Source organism: Aethalodelphis obliquidens, unplaced genomic scaffold (assembly GCF_003676395.1).
Source record: "Aethalodelphis obliquidens isolate GAN/ISIS:26980383/991018 unplaced genomic scaffold, ASM367639v1 scaffold26, whole genome shotgun sequence".
Lineage (NCBI taxonomy): Eukaryota > Metazoa > Chordata > Mammalia > Artiodactyla > Delphinidae > Aethalodelphis > Aethalodelphis obliquidens.
In genome coordinates, this window is record NW_020837970.1 from 9,444,227 (window position 1) to 9,460,533 (window position 16,307).

At 46.7% G+C, this 16,307-nt stretch overlaps 1 protein-coding gene across 2 annotated transcripts in view; it reads left to right on the top strand.

Annotated features, from left to right (window-relative positions):
- Window positions 1–1,008: 1,008 nt before the first annotated feature.
- The window catches only part of TLN2 (talin 2), a 453,800-nt gene continuing 438,501 nt past the window's right edge, over window positions 1,009–16,307 (top strand). For both annotated transcript variants that reach the window (XM_027123203.1, XM_027123204.1), the window contains exon 1: window positions 1,009–1,146. The gene's annotated coding sequence lies outside the window, so the exon portion shown is untranslated. The remainder of the gene's footprint in view (window positions 1,147–16,307) is intronic.

Sequence of the window (16,307 nt, forward strand, 5' to 3'; positions counted from 1 at the left end):
CATGCTCTGAGAAACACTAAAAAGTTGCAGTAGTTTCATTTATGAGTAACTAAAGAGATTTGCTACCTATTTCTTGGGAAAAGGGGTTAATTCTGGTCATTTTATATTGGGATGGAAAAAAAATGCAAGATCTTTTATTAAAAAATTTTTTTTTGAATTACAAAAGTAATGTGTTCCTTACAGAAAAATCAGAAACTAGAACTAAGCAGAAAAAGAAAAATCACCCACAATTTCACCAATCACTGAGACCTAGTTAACATCTTAGTGTTTATGTGTTCAGTCTTTTCTGCCTCTCTCCACACATCGTAGTTTTTAAAAATGGGATCATATAATACACAGTGTTTTGTGATTTGTCTCCTCGCTTCCTAAACTTCAAATGGTTTCAGGTCATCCTACATTTCCTAAGGGCTGTGTAACTGTAAGGTATACAACTGACTTTATTTAAGGGCACAGTAGGCAGAAGAAATTTCTTCTTATGAACTTAAAAGAATATGCCCCTCATCCCTAAAGCCGTTCTCTAAATCCCTAAATGACCTCTGACCAGCTGAGTTTCGGTGTCGGCGTGTGCGACATTTACAGAGAGGGACAATCCCGCTTCGGGTTCCCGCCGACAGAGTCGCAGTAGGACCCCAGAGCCCACCAGGGTCTTCCCGTCGGAACCGCACCTCGCTTCCTCCAGCGGCGGGCCAGCGGTCAGGAGAAGCGCTCTGCGGACCTAGGGGCCCCATTCCCCAAGACGGTGCATCCCCTCCCCCCCCTTGCATGGCAGAGCCCGAGTTCTGCGACAGCTCGTCCGGCGCGTCGCCTTGCCTCGCGGACCCTCTCACCACCGGACAGCAGGCTAGAGACCCAGGAGGGGCCCGCGGGAGCTCGTGCCGGCCCAGCCCGGCTGCCGCGCTGCACCATCGCCGGACCGGAGCCGCGCCGGGCCGCGCCGTCCCCGAGTGATGACGCGCTTCCTGCCCTCCCGGCGCGCCCGGGCCGTGCGCTCGCGCTCGCCCTCGGCTCTTGTTCCGCGCCTGGAGCCAGCGGCGGCGGCAGCGGCTGAGGCGGCTGAGGGAGCGGAGCGGTCGCCGGGCGCGCGGGGGGTCGCCGGCTGCACTCCGGTGCAGGCGCTCTGCAGTGAGACAGTAAATGCATCCGCCGGTAAGGCTCACGACTCACTCGGGTTTTCCTCTTCCTCCAGCTGCATGCACGTTGCATGAATTTCTCGTGTCTTTTCCCTCCCCTCTACAGAAGGAAAATGTGGGTGGTTTTCCCCTTCCTTTTGCATCTCTTGAGTGATGCAAAAAACCCCGCAAAGGTCCCAGATTTGATGTTCTAGGAGGGCTATTTGCAGAAAATAAAAATAAAATTAAATTAATGCACCTGTCTATCGCACATGTATGTTTCACTGCACTGGACCCGGGCGCCGCGGTTTGCAAACAGCCTCGCAGCCGGCGCCCGAGAGCGGATTCCTAGCCGTGGGCAGCCGGTCCCCTGCGGGGCTCCCGCTGGGTTTCCGGTAACTGGGCTTTGAAAAGCGGCCCCGCCTGCATGGAGTGTCCCCTCGGCCCCGGCCGGGTCCCCGCGCCAGGAGAGTTGGCGCAGGCGGAGCGGCTTCATTCCAGCACTGGTCGCCCCGACTCCAGCGCCACTTTGCAAACAAGTCTCCGGCCGGGCTCCAGGCAAAGACAGCCGGCCGGTGCGGAGCTCCTTTGCCAGTCCCGGACTCTCAGACCTGCAGATTCCACGATTCCCCTTTACTTGGCAATCTCGCCACTAGCAAACTGCTGGCCGCTGAGGGACCTAGAGCTAGGGGAGGATTGGGATTCAGTGCCGCTGGCCTCGCGCTGGACCAGGGGCGCCCTCTCCTTTCTCGGCCCCAGGAGCTGAAATTTCGCGCCCACCGGGAGCCGGGGGTCCTGGAGACGGGCATTTCGGGATTCCCTGAGGGGACCGAGGAGCGACGTTCGAGGGCGCCATATTTTCAGTGGGTCTTGGCTACGGAGGGGAGGGGGCGAACAGTTGGTGGGCCCGGGGGAGAGCGCGGCGCCCCCGCTGGAGAGGCTGGAGCGGTTTTCTCTCGGAAAGTTTGCGCGCCCAGGCCGGCACTGAGGCGGCCCCGCAGGGCGCGCACCGCGCCTGTCCCCGCAAGGGCGCGCGGGCTGCAGCGCGTCGCCAGGCCGGCCCGCCGGGGTTGAGGGCCGAGAGCCGCCGTCTGGGACTGCACGCTCGGCTCGCCTCCTTCCCCGGTCCAGCCGAGACGCGGCGGTCGGGCCCCGAGGCGCAAGAAACACGCCCCTCTTCTGCCGCCGCGGCTGCCTGGACGCTCCGCGGGAGCCGTGCGCTTGGCCGCGTCCCCCGGCCGGGCACCGGTGCGGAGCGTTTTGCCGGCGCCGGGATCCGCCTGGGCGCTCCGCAGAACGCGGGATCTCACTCGCCGCGGAGAGGAGGCGCCCGGTTTTCGCGTCGGGGCCGACGGCCTGGCTTGCGGGGGTTCCGGGGCGGAACACCAGTCCGAGCCTCCTCTCGCCTCCCTGGCTGCGGCCGCCTCGCCAGCGGCTGCGTGCTCGTCTCTCGCCGCGGTGCCAGCTCGTGGGGCGAGGTTAAGGGGGGGGGGTTTCCAGAAGTTGGGGCTTCAGGTGACGCGTGGGGAAACTTGGATTTTTGCTGCCCGTGAAGAGCCCAGGTGACCTGGGGAAAGGAGATTGATTCACAGTCCCTGTCTCGTGGTGAAAACTAACCTCTGGCAATTTCCAGACGGTGAGAGAGGGATGAGCTGAAGTGTTGGCGTTGTGCAAGACACAGTTAAAGACAGGAGAGTAGGGGTGATGTTCCGGAGAATTGTACCCCCCCAAATGTAATAAATTACAAGCAGCCTGGTGCTCTTAGTACCACTTACTTTGGCTTCTGATAGTACCCGGGGTGCTGAGTTGTGGCATTCTTCAGGTTGCGCGCTATCCTCCCTCCTCCAGAGCTTGGAGTTGGCGACTCCTCAGGAGTGGACACTGGGGAATCTACTTTTGAAATAGATTGTAATCTCTGCTTTGCGAAGGGTCAGGGGAAGGGCGTATTGGCTGACCTATAGTTCGCTGGCAGGAACGTGCCAGCCGTTCTCCTTGGCGAGAGAAATGATGCCATACTATTGAGGTCATGTCAGCACTTTGGGGCTTTGTCATTGGAGAGGCTTCAGGGGATCACAGAGGGGATGTAGGGGATGGGGGGAGGCTTTCATCTCGGAGATGCGCCCTTTGTTGTCAGGGATTAGGCTGCTCTTGCGTCTGTCCACTTCAATAAATGCCTCTAGTGGGAATGTCAGCCATTGGGTTTCCAAGATTTTATCTTCCTTGTTGGCTGATTTGGGTTATCCATGCAAAAACCCTGGAGGTGCGGTGGTGTGACAAGACAAATGGCCTTGAGAGAGGAGGGATACCTGCACGAATGCTAATTTTGTTTTCACTGAGCCCTAGAATTGTGGAGAACACCCTGAGCCTAAGATACATTTATCTGGAATTAGCATAATTAATTTAGGAGAGAATCAAATCAGTTGCTGAAAGCCTCCATCCCTTTTGTAAAGTTCCCAGTCTTAGAAGTGGTACCTTGAATCCCAGAAACACAGGGCTCCTCAGATCGGGGAAGTCACTGGTTTCTCTCTGCCTTTGTACCCACTCAGGTCATCAAGGAGATACTAGAGAGTTATTAGAGTTTCTGTTTTTGGCATTGATGTTGTGCTTCTACCTCCAAAGGGAAGGTGTACTTTTAAAATGATCCCGTTCAATTAGTTATTGGGGAAATTCTTTCTAGGCAAAGGTTTATTTATATGGGTCTTGAACTCACTTACTGTTAAATCTACTTGTTCAGGGTTTTTCAAACACTGTTCCCTAGAGTATTTTTAAGCAAAGTCAGGTTTTAGAAATAGGGGTATGTATGTGTGTGTGTGTGTGTGTGTGTTATTTTTTGCTTTAGCCCAGTTTCTTTTATAGCTCAAAATTATACTGATTCCCCCATTCCTCCACTCCTGGCTCCCAGCAGATCATTTGTTCCTAAGAACAGTTAAGGATGGTTACAGGTGATGAACAATTTAAATCTTTACCAACTATGCTCAGGAAAAAAGAAAATCTAAAGATGTATTTATTCATCTTAGGATTGTGCTTTATATATATGTGTCACATTTTTGTGCATGTGCTAAACATTACATAATAAAAATCTTAAAGGAGTTTTCTCAATAATGCTAAAATAAGAGATTTAAAAAAGAGAAGTTTTATTACAAACCCTTCAGTTTTCATTCCCAAGTATACTACCTCAATATTTATTTATTTTTTTTTATGCCTCTCTTAACAAAGTGTTATAAATTGTGCTTCGTTGCCTCTTGCCAGATTCTTATTATAACCTCATGGCTTGATCAAAGTTCCTGCAATTTTTTTCCTATTAAGAAGATTTTGTAACTTCAGGAGGTGAGAAAATGCCTATTCATTTTGGAGAGTTGCCTGTCAAGTTACCAGGCTGTGTGTGTGTGTGTGTGTGTGTGTGTGTGTGTGTGTGTGTGTGTTGTAGTGTGTGTGGCTTGCCTGACTCTTGGGGCAGTATCTAAAACTTGTGTTCTGTGACATTACTACTCCAGAACTTTTGAGTTATAATGTTTTCTTGGAGATTTGGGGTGGTGTTTAGCCAATACAGGAAGTACTAAAAAAGATTTAAATAATTCAGTTATTTTTATGGATACAAAAAAAAATTAAAGCCAAGGAGGAAAACTTAATAAGCAGGACCAGAATTACAGCTTACCATGCCCAACTGGTGCCTTTTTAATTACAGTACTTTCCCCCAGAAGTTTTTAATCCTATTACTTTTATATTTAATAAGGAGACTAGTTAAGACATAAGCCAAACAGAACTATTGCAAATAATGGGGATAAATGCTGGGTATAACCAGATGTTTTGCCTAAAGTTAAAAGAGTTAAGGAATCTGAACTCTGTCAAACCCCCTTGCAGGCCCTCCTCACTCCCCTTCCCCAATAAGCAGGAGATTTTGAAAGGCTAAAAAATCTTGGATGGCGTTGGAGACAAAAAACAAGAAAAGAACAAAATGTTTAAGGTAGGCTTCTCCTGTCCATTGACCAAATGAACAGCCTGTGGCTTAGTGGCAGGTGTCGCTTGGTTTTGAGAGCCTTTGTTTATGTACCACCCAGAGCTATGAATTAAGACTGGGCTCTTTTGCCACCCGTTTCAAGGTGCATTGTCAGAGTCAGTGCCAGGACCATGGTTTTGTTTCTCCCTTAACCAACAATTTAATTTCAGCCAAAGTGATGCTGTTCTGAATATGCAGAACAAGTAGTGAATATTTGTGTTTCCTTTTTACTCTCTTAGCTGCACTCTTAACAAACAGAATTCTCTAAGCCTGCTATTCACTTATTCAGAAATTGTTTTTGAGGGCTTACCGTGTACTTCAAGCTAAGAAATCATCCCCTGGCCTCACCCCACATACTGAGTTCCTAGAGGGTGCTATTCTTTTATACTTGACACATCTCATAGATTCCGGGGGCGAGAGGGGATTAGTGTGAGATTAAACAGTACTTGAACAGTCCAGCATGATCAAAGATATACAAAGGATGTGAACAGGCAATTCCTAAGATAAGAGGTACAAATGATCATAAACATGTGAAAAGATCCTCAACGTACATAATGGTCAGGGAAATGCAAATTAAAAAACAAAGAGATATTAGTTTTCTGTTCAGTTAATTCATGTTGTAAAGATTGGTAACATCCTCCATTAGGTGGGTTGGGGGCAACCCTCAGACTCTTGTGGGGAGTATGAACTGGTGCAGCCTTTAGGGAAAGCAGACAGTTTTGGTGAAAATTTGGAACGTGTATGCCATATGAACCAGCAGTTGCATATTTGGAATCCTTTCTTATAGAAGTAAAAACATCAGCATGTAGGGATCTGTGTGTGAGGATGTTTATTGCAGGATTACTACGGTAGATAAACTAGAAGCACCATGAGTGTCCATCAGTAGGATGAATAAAATAGGGTACAGCTACTATGGATTGTTTTGTGAAGGATGTCTGTGATACATTACATGTAAATAAAATCGAGTTGCCGGGTATCATATGCATCAAGAGTATGACCCTATTTCCGATTTAAAAAAGAAGCCCTAGTAGGTGTATGACCTTGGAGAAAGATACGGAAGGATACATAAAATTTAATATTGTTTAAAATTAGCATTGGGGCAGAGGGGTGGTTAACTTGCTCCTTATACACCTTGAATGGTTTACTGGCTCAAACTTGCAGGCTTTTCTGTATGAAAACTCTTTAAAGTGTTATTTGGTTAATGAATAGGAAATTTGTCTGGAATCATTTTAGAAACAAATTTGGGCAATATCATGTTTTCTCTGATGCCTTCTGTAGCAATCTCTTGTCTCTTTGGAAACTTTCAGTTAGTTATCTTCTAAAATTCTGAGATTTCCCAAGTTTAAGTAAATTCCTTCAGGGTAAGCCATGGCTTCTGGAAGAGCTATTTACCTCTGTCTCCCAGGAGAGTGACAACAAGCAGTCATGAAAGCTCTTAGCAAGCAGTCTCCTTTCCCTTGACTTTTTCTGATCCCATTCTGAAGGTGGGGTCTTCTGGCCAACTGAAGAGGCTTCCTAGAGAGGAGCAGCATCTCCTCAAACTTGGTTTTCCTGAGCCCCAGAAAGTTGCTGCTAAATGACTCTGCTGGCATTTGAACCCTGGTCTCCTTCCACACTATCTTTAGCTTAGCTGATTGCTCTCCCTGTGTACCATTTTCAGTCCTGCCCCTTGATGTGATTTTTGAAACTTGATAGTATTTCAGTTCTTGGCAGTCACTACAAAAAAAATGAAACTTTCAAAAGCAGTGGAATCTCTGCTCACATTTTAAAAAGTACATACCACGTGATTCTGTGAATGCTAGTGGGATGCTCCGAATCTCAACCCCCTGGAAGCCGGGGCTGTGCTGCAAATTTGAAAACCATGGTTTAGATTCAGTGGTTTCCAGGAGAGAATGCCTCAGAGTCACCTGGAGGACTTGTTAAAACCCACTTTGTTAGGCCACAGTTTCATATTCTGTTAGTCTTAGGTGGGGACTGATAATTTGCATTTTTACCAAGTTGCCAGGTGATGCTGATCTCGCTAGTGCTGGACCACACTTTGCAAACCACTGGTGTAGAGGAACAGCTTCCTCTGTTTTGCAGCTCTTGTGTTCTTGTCTAGCCGGTGCTCTGCCCTTTCATGGATGAAAGTTAGGGTGCCAATCAAGGCAAGTTAACTCAGTTTTATCAGTTTCACCAAGCTGGGAAAAAGAAATACTTGAGTTATTTTACTTAACTTTTTTCTGTATCTTTTGTAGGTGTTTGGGGATGTAGTGATGTTTCGTACATGGTTGTGTGTGGTTAATCAACAGTGAACGTCAGAGTTCAGGGATATTTTAAATATTCTATAATGGTTTCTCATGGGAAAGCAGAGAGGACTATTAGTCTCTGGTTCCTGTCTTCTTGTTTTTCATCATACATACATACATATTCAAGATTTGATGTCACTGATTGCTTTTAATAAAAAGTTGCCTACATGTGAAGGGTATTGTGAAGCAAATGGTGATCAGATAATAAATGGTGCTTAAATTGTTGTAATCTACTCATTGGTGCATTTGGGGTGGGGTGGGGATGAAGTACAGTAGTCATTAATTTCAACAAGTGTCTATTACGGTGTCTCCAGAGGGGACATATTTCTAACAATGCTTATCAGTGACACATAAGTGCTGGGCTGTGCCCGGGGACCCTCACTTGTCTGGATGCCCTCCAGAGGAGTGGCTGACCTGAAGCTCAAGAAGTTTCCCTGAAAGATTCCCCACTAGCGGATCTCCTAATTCTAAAATTCTTCAGCAGATAAACACTTGTTCTGTTTTTAGCTGCTTAATTTTAGTGCTTTTCTTCTTTTCTGATGATTTCACATGTAAGTTATAAGCAAAGCAAGATTCGTTGTGCTGAGTGGGGTGTATGAAAAGAAGTGAAATAGGAAGGAAATTTTCAGGAAGGAGGTCATACTTCAGCTGGGCCTTGGAGAGTGGGCATCTTCTGTAGGCGTCTCCACCCTGGCTTCACATTGGGGTCACCTGGGGATTCTGATTTGGTTGGTCTGGGTGGGGCCTGGGCATTGATGGGTGAGTTTTCCAGGTAATTCTAATGCGTAGCTGGGGTAGAGAACATTCAGCTACAGCCCTCTGGGTCACTTTCCCTCATTCTTTTTTTTTTAAAATTAATTAATTAAATTTATTTATTTTTGGCTGCGTTGGGTCTTCGTTGCTGCCCGTGGGCTTTCTCTAGTTGCAGCGAGTGGGAGCTGCTCTTCGTTTCTGTGTGCGGGCTTCTCATTGCAGTGGCTTCTCTTGTTGTGGAGCACGGGCTCTAGGCGCCCGGGCTTCCATAGTTATTTTGCCTCATTCTTGGAAGATCTTGTTCATCTGGCTCACAGTCCCTCCTCCCATCAACATTTTTGGTAACTTGGACATCTATATAGATTGTCCCCCCCAATTCAGTCCTTTGACCAACTCTCTTTTAGTTATCTTTTCCTCTTGCTACTTCAGCCATGCCTCCCATGGTTATTTCTAGGCTGCTGGTTTTGCCACCCAGAGGCTATTTGGCAATGTCTAGGGGGTGCTACGGGCGTCCAGTGAGGGGAGGCCTGGGATGCTGCTAAACGCCCTACGATGCACCAGAGAGCCCTGACCACAGAGAATCCCGTGGGCTAAAATGTAAGCAGTGCCATGGTAGAGAAGCCTTGCCCTGGTGTCCTGGGAGTTTTTTTTAACCCCGATCCGTAGGAGAAATACATCTTATGTGAGACCCAATGCAAATACACATACAACTGAAACAAGTTTCATGAAACAGTGTTTACCCATTACTAGGTATAATGTAGTTGCATACTTTTTATTCTGTGTCATTAAAAAAAAATTGCTGGTCATGACCCACTAAGTTGATTTTATTACCCACTAAACTTGCACCACAGTTGTGGACCTTATCATTACCAGTAACTGTACCTCCACCAAAATCTTGACAAGCATTCCAGTCTGACCCTCACCTTTTCTCTTTTATCTTATTCCTGTTATTACCCTGTTCCACCTATCCTGCACCCTACATGGGCCTCTGACCTGGTGACCCTTCCACTTCATCGTCCATCATACTTATTACCTCCTACCACTCTCCCCTCCACCCCGACCCCCAGGTGCTTCCATACACCCTCAACCTCTTTGACCATTTCTCCCTTCATCTTACTTACCTGGGAAAACCCCACCCTCTGCCCACTGTGCTCCTGCCTCAGGCTGATGAACCTGGCTGGAGAAAACCAGCCATCTGCATCGTCTTGCTTTTGATTTATGACCATAAACCTCAAGGCGGACTCTTGACACTGCCCAGCCCACTATGTTTCTGTCCCCACCCCACTCTCAGCTGAGGACTTGGCTTATTTCACGGAGAAAAAAGAAGCAATTAGGAACTAGTTTCATCATCTCCTCGTGCTAAATCTGCTAGCCTCCCTGCACCGTAACCACACAGCACTGGAACCACATGTGAACTGGAGCCCGTTCCCTGTTGGCATGCAAGGCTCTCACTCATGCACGAATCTCCTTTCCCTTCTGCATCATTAGTTTTCTCCCTCTGATGGATCATCTCCATGAGAAACATGCTCTAGTATCTCTCATCTTAAGGGAGAAAGCAGCAACCACAAAACACTCTCAACCCACTATCCTAGTCGGCTGTTCTCCCAATTCCTCATTCTCCCTTGGAGTAAGTACTTTCTAAAAGAACTGTCATACGTTTTGCCCGCTTTCCCCTCTCATTCTGTCTTGAACCCACCCCAGTTTGGCTTCTTGCCCACCCCCCACCCCCTCTTCACCAAAACCATGCTTCTTCAGGTGCCAGTGATACTTAATGGCCAACTCTTAGTTGTCATCGCCTGCAGCCTCTCGGCAGCAGTTAGCCAGCTCTCTCTTTGGCTGTCTTCACTTGGCTTCTGCACTGCAATCCTAACCTGGTTCTCCTCCTGCACTCTGGCCGTTCCAGCTCCTGTTCTGCTGCTGGATCTCCCCGTCCTGGCTTCTGAAGGAGGGGGCTGTTCTCTCACACTTCACTTGACTTAGGAGTCTGCTCCAGTATCACCTCCTTAGAGGTCTCCCTGGCATCCCCCAGCCCCTGCTCTCAGACTCTTCTTTGTTTTCATATCAGTTATTATTCCCTGATACAGGCATACTTGGGAGATATTGTAGCTTCTGTTCCAGACCACGGCAATAAAGTGAATATCAAAATAGAGTCTTACGTACTTTTTGTTTTCCAGTGTATATTTACACTGTACTGTAGTCTATTAAAAGTGTGCAATAGCATTACATCTAAAAAAACAATGTACATACCTTAATTAAAAAATACTTTATTGCAAAAAAGTGGTAACCATCCTCTGAGTCTTCAGAGAGTCATGATCTTTTTGTTGGTGGAGGGTTTTGCCTCTATGTTGATGGCTGCTGACCAGTTTGGGAGCTGGTGGCTGAAGGTTGGGGTGCTTGTGCCCACATCTTAAAATAAGACAGTGATGAAGCTTGCCGCATTGATTGACTCTTCCTTTCACGAACAATTTCTCTGTCGCATGCAGTGCTGTTTGATAGCATTTTACCCACAGTAGAACTTGTTTCAAAATTGGAGTCAGTTCTCTCAAACCCTGCAGCTGCTTTATCAGCTAAGTTTATGTGATATTCTAAATCCTTTGTTGTCATTTCAGTAATCTTCACAGCATCTTCACCGGGAATACATGCCATCTCAAGAAACCACCTTCTTTGCTCATGTGTAAGAAGCAATTCCTCATTCAGGTTTTCTCATGAGATTGCAACAATTCAGTAACATCTTCAGGCTCCACTTCTAATTCTAGTCCTCTTGATCTTTCTACCACATCTGCAGTTACTTCCTCCACTGAAATCTTGAACCCCTCAAAGTCATCCATGAGGGTTGGAATCAATGTCTTCCAGATTCCTGTTAATGTTGTTATTTTGACGTCTTACCATGAATCATAAGTGTTCTTAATGGTATCTAGACTGGTGAATCCTTTCTGGAAGGTTTTCAATTTGCTTTGCCCCGATCTATCAGAGGAGTCACTGTCTATGGCAGCTACAGACTTACAAAATGTATTTCTTAAAGAATAAGACCTGAAAGTTGAAATGACTCCTTGATCCATGGGCTGCAGAATGGATGTTGTGTTAGCAGGCATGGAAAATATTCATCTCGTTGTACATCTCCATCAGAGCTCTTGGGTGACCAGGTGCCTCGTCAATGAGCAGTAGTATTTGGAAAGAAATCTTTTTTTCTGAGCAGTAGGTCTCAACAGTGGGCTTAAAATATTCAGTAAGCCATGTTGTAAACTGGATATGCTGTCATCCAGGCTTTGTTGCTCCATTTACAGAGCACAGGCAGAGTAGATTGAGCATAATTCTTAAGGACCCTAGGATTTTCAGAATGATAAATGAGCACTGGCTTCAATTTAAAGTCAACAGCTGCATTAGCCCCTAACAAGAGAGTCACCCTGTCCTTTGAAGCCGTCATTGACTTCTCCTCTCCAGTTATGAAAGTCTTAGATGGCATCTTCTTGCAGTATAAGGCTGTTTTATCTACGTTGAAAATCTGTTGTTTGGTGTAGCCTCCTTCATTAATGATCTTAGCTAGATCTTCTGGATAACTTGCTGCAGTTTCTGTGGGTTGGCCAAAAAGGTCGTTTGGATTTTTCCGCAAGATGTTAGAGAAAAACCCGAATGAACTTTTTGGCCAACGTAATACATCAGCACTTGTTGCTTTGCCTTGCACTTTTCTGTTGTGGAGACGGCTTCTTTCCTTAAGCCTCACTAACCAACCTCTGCTAGCTTCACACTTTTCTTCTGCAGCTTCCTCACCTCTTTCAGCCTTCCTAGAATTGAGGAGACTTAGGGCCTTGCTTTGGATTAGGCTTTAGCTGAAGGGAATGTTGGGGCTGGTTTGCTCTTCTATCCAGACCGACAAAACTTTCTCTGTATCAGCAATAAAGCTGTTTCCCTTTTCTATCATTTGTGTGTTCACTGAAGTAGTACTTTCAGTTTTCTTTAAGAACTTTCCCTTTGCATTCATTCACAGCTTGGCTGTTTGGCACAAGAGACCTAGCTTTTGGCCTGTCTGACATGCCTTCCTCACTAACCTTAATCATTTCTAGCTTCTGATTTAAAGTGAGAGATGTGTGACCCTTCCTTTCACTTGGACACTTAGAGGCCTTTGTAGGGTTATTAATTGGCCTAATTTCAGTATTGTGTCTCAGGGAACAGGGAAGCTGGAGGAGAGGGAAAGAGACGGAGAGCTGCAGGTTAGTGTAGCAGTCAGAACACAAGCATTTATTGATTAAGTTCGTCATCTTATATGGGTGCAGTTTGTGGCACCCGCAAAACAGTTACAGGTGTCACATCAAAGATCATTGATCACACATCACCATAACAAATATAATAATATTGAAAAAGTTTGAAATATTGTGAGAATTACCAAAATGTGACACAGAGACAGGAGATGAGCAAATGCTGATAGAAAAGTGGTCCTGTTAGACTTGCTTGGCACAGGGTTGCCACAGACGTTCAATTTGTAAAAACAGTGGTATCTGCAAAGCGCGATAAAGTGAGGTGCAGTAACATGAGGTCTGCCTGTGTTACATACGTGATTCATTTATTGTCTGTCTCATAGCACTAGAATGTAAGCTCATGAGAGAAAACATCCCTTGGACTTGTGTCCCCAAGTGTCTAAAACAATGTCTGGCACATGATAGATAATCAACAAAATTTTTGTTTAATTGGAGTATAGTCGCTTTACAATGTCGTGTTAATTTCTCCCGTACAGCAAAGTGATTCATTTATCATATACATACATTCTTTTTCATATTCTTTTCTATTATAGTTTATCACAGGATATTGAATATAGTTCCCTGTGCTATATAGTAGGACCGTGTTGTTTATCCTTCCCATATATACTAGTTTGCATCTGCTAATCCCAAACTCCCAATCCATCCCTCCCCTTGGCTACCACAAGTCTGATTCTGTGAGTCTGATTCTGTTTCATAGATAGGTTCATTCAACAAAATATTTTAATGTGAGTAATTGATGAAGAAAACTTGCTGGTTATAGAGTTAGCCTTCCACGAGGTAAAGTCATTGTTTTCCAGATTGGAGCTAAGGAAGAGAGCAATGTTGAGGCGGAAAAGTGTTGTCCCTCGGGGGCAGTGTTTCTTAGGTCATGTGCTGAGAGAGGGGTTCAAGCACTGAATGAATGAATCCTGTCCTTGTTACATACTTGTTGAGTGGTGGAAAGCACCTGCTGAGGACAGCTAGACAGAGACAAATGGCTGCCTCTCGCTTTTATCTCTGAAGAGGGGCTCTTAAACAGTCTGCTTGGTAACTCACTGCTGGGTTGAAGACGTTAAGTTCACTTGTCTTAAGTGTTTATCACTGACCTCAATGTTCTGGTGAATTGTTGGTGCATCACTTGTCCCCAGGGTCCACTTGACCGCACAGAGAGATGTCTCCTTTTCCTCATACGATGTTTGAGGCCCTGGCTGAGTGAATTCCTGCAGATGGGTGAAGTGTGCCTTGCTGCCCTCTGAACTACTCTCGCAAGCTCCCAGGCTTCAGACTTCGTGTATTTAAATCAAGACCGCTCTCTTCTCTTTCTGTGTGCATGCTTCGGGACTGCCCATTGAATTACTTGGCATCCGTGTCCGGGACCTAGTTTGATGTAAGTGGAGATAATTTCCCGAGTGTGGCCTGAGATCATGTGTGGCAGATCTTCCAAGGGGAGTGTAGATTATTCCTGGGTTTGAGAGGTTACATTGAGGGCACTTTAAGAGGCTTAATTTTCTCCTTAAAGGGCTCTCCATTGGGCTCAGCACCTGTCACTCCTGGGCCCTTCCCTCGGGGTTAAAGGAGCTCTCCCTCTGGGTAAGATGTCAGCCACGGGCAGCCTGACATGCAGCCACAAAGCCGTCGGGCCTAGTACATCCAGGAAGAAAGAGTAGATGTCTTTGTGGGACATATTTATTTTTATCATCAGTGTTTTATTTCTTTAAAAAGGGAGCCTGAATGGTTCTAGGTCAGCCTCTCCCTTTGACAGGGAAGGAACTGAGTCCCAGAAGGATGAGACTGACTGGCGCCACTTGGCAAAGCTGGCACTGGAGTCCCACTCTCCTGACCACCACTGGGCACTCTCTTCTTTTCCTGGGATGTCTGGGTGGACCCCGACTTTAATTCATGACTGTGATTCTAGGCTCTGGGTGTGCATCAGAACCACCAGGGAAGCTCCTTAAACCTGCTGATTGTGTTGGTTCCCAAACCACCCCCTGATTTGGAATCTCTGAGAGCGGGACCTGGTCACTGTTTTTTTTTTGCGGTACGCGGGCCTCTCACTGTTGCGGCCTCTCCCGTTGCAGAGCACAGGCTCTGGACGCGCAGTCTCAGTGGCGATGGCTCATGGGCCCAGCCGCTCCGCGGCATGTGGGATCTTCCCGGACCGGGGCGTGAACCCGTGTCCCCTGCATCGGCAGGCGGACTCTCAACCACTGCACCACCAGGGAAGCCCTGGACACTGTTTTTTAAAATCCCCTAGGGAGGCTCCTAGGAGAAGTCACCCAGGAAGGGTGTGTAGGAGGTAAAATCAGCCAGGGCACTGGGGACAGTTGCCCAGCAGGGGAGATACTTGCCGGCCTTGCACTCTGGAGAGACACGGCTCCTTCCTGATGCTGGACAATCATTTCAACCAGGCCGGTCTGCCCCTCTCTCTCCCACACTCCCTCTGGTTACTGAGTAAGACCCTGCAGGGTTACAGTTTTAATGCATCTTGGAATGGCTTTATATTTTCTTTGGGGGCATTTCCCTAGTGTGTTTTGAACTACTTAGGCAAGAATGAAAGCTGAACCCAGTTTGAGAGAATCATCTCCTGAGGGTTTTTATGGGTGCTCTTGATTAGGGCCTCTTGGTACCTGCATGTTGTGGGTGACCTGCCAGCTCTCAGACCAGCTGGAAGCGAGAAGCTGGCCATGAGTGCTGCCCTGACAGAGGAAAAGGGAGAGTGATTGGCTGTGCAGGGCAGGTTTGCACCATTTTATAAGAATGAAAAACCACTTGCTGGCTCTTGCTGGTGAACTTGCAGTTACGTTAGGGCTCTGAGTTTGTGACAGTTGCTACAGGCTCCAGACTGCACAGCAGAGCCAGTAGTGATGCCCTGTCCCCCCAGAGCTGGCTCTCTGTTGGACCTGACAAATAGGGTATGTGCAGTTTTATGAACATACCTGATGAAGATATGAGAACAAGCCCTGTGGAATCTGAGAAGCATCAGGTGGCCAAATGTCCCTCACACAAGGAGTCAGAGAGGGGCACTTTGCTCCTGAATTGGAACCTGACAGATTGAGCATCACTTTACCACAGGCTGGTGGCTTAAACAGCAGAATTTTACTGCCTCAGTTCTGGAAGCTGGAAGTTCGAGATCAAGGTGTTGGCAAGAGTTGGTTCCTACTGAGAGCTGTGAGGAAACACCTGTTCCAGACCTCTCTCCTTGGATTGTCGATGGCCATCTTCTCCCTAGGCAGGTCTGTTTCTGTGTCCAAATTTCCCCTTTTTATAAGGACACCAGTCACAATAGATAAGTGAGGGCCCACCGTAATGTCTTCATTTTAACTTGGTTACCTCTGTAAAAACCCTATTTCCAAATAAGGTCACATTCTGAGAGACTGGGAAGTTAGGACTCCAACATTTCTTTCTTTTTTTGGGGGGGGGGCATGCCACGCGGCATGTGGGATCTTAGTTCCCCAACCAGGGATCGAACCCGTGCCCCCTGCAGTGGAAGTGCAGGGTCTTAACCGCTGGACTGCCAGGGAAGTCCCCAACATTTCTTTTTTGAGGGGACGCGATTCAAGGCATAACATAGATTGTCAAATTGACTTGTTTCTCAGAATCAGCATGTGACGTGGAATGCTTGTTACTGAAGTTACCTCTTTAGGCTAAGGGACCCTCGTCCATTATAGTGGTGGAATTCTGCACCTGCCGAGTTTCACTGACCTACACCTGGGACTTTACATTTTCCTAAGGTCTTGTCTCTATTTTTAGCCATCATAATGATCATGGCAGGCAGGTATTATTTCTACTTTGAGGAAATTGATGTGTATCAAGGTTTACACACTAAATACTGGCTAAGTTTGATTCAAGCTCAGATTTTCTCCTCTGTATCCTAGGTTTCTCCCATAACACTGGTGATTTCTCAAGTCTTGATATGCATAAGAATCTC